Source organism: Nannospalax galili, unplaced genomic scaffold (assembly GCF_000622305.1).
Source record: "Nannospalax galili isolate Female #2095 unplaced genomic scaffold, S.galili_v1.0 scaffold189, whole genome shotgun sequence".
NCBI lineage: Eukaryota > Metazoa > Chordata > Mammalia > Rodentia > Spalacidae > Nannospalax > Nannospalax galili.
Genome location: NW_008360331.1, coordinates 1,349,108 through 1,350,007, shown reverse-complemented (window position 1 = coordinate 1,350,007; position 900 = coordinate 1,349,108).

Below are 900 nucleotides of genomic sequence, written 5' to 3'. Positions count from 1 at the left end.
AACCAAAACGATTACTGCTCTACTTCCAGCCACAGCAAGGATCACACCGGCTCGACAATGCGCAGTGGATGAAGTAACTGAATAACCACATTTAAGACCTCACCACAAACCAGTATACATTCATAGTACTCTGGAGAGGCGTCAGCTATGAGATCGAAATTCCGGATTAGCTGTGACGAGGCGCGAGTGTAAACGAGACCCCCTCGAACGGAATATGCAGATGAGACGGGCTGGGGCGTCTGGCGGCCCGGGTCCCCCAGCTGTCCCACTGCGCCCCGGGCGCCGCCCGCCTCCACCCGCCCGGCCCCGCAGGCGCTTCCCGGGGGCGTCGCAGACGCTGCAGCCGTCGGGGCTCGGGGTCCAGGGGTGTCGGGCCGGCGCGGGCTTCCCCCACCCCCGGCGGCGACCTCACCTCCCGCCCCCGCCGCGCGCGTGGGTCCGTCCGTCTGTCTGCTCTCTCGACGTCAGTGGGAATTTCCAGCCAGGAAGTGAGAGAGTGAGAGAGAGAGAAAGAGAGAGAAGCACAGCGGCGAGCGGCGCAGGAAGAGGAGGTTTCGCCACCCGAGCGGCCCGGCGGCGCGCTGACAGCTTCCCGTGCCCTGCGCGTCCCCGGCCTCCCGCCGCCGCCCGGGCCTCCTCCGTCCGTCTGTCTGCTCTCTCGACGTCAGTGGGAATTTCCAGCCAGGAAGTGAGAGAGTGAGAGAGAGAGAAAGAGAGAGAAGCACAGCGGCGAGCGGCGCAGGAAGAGGAGGTTTCGCCACCCGAGCGGCCCGGCGGCGCGCTGACAGCTTCCCGTGCCCTGCGCGTCCCCGGCCTCCCGCCGCCGCCCGGGCCTCCAGCCGCCGCCCCGGCCTCGGCCTGCAAGCCGGCCGGTCCCGGTACAGCGCAGGCCGGAGCCCA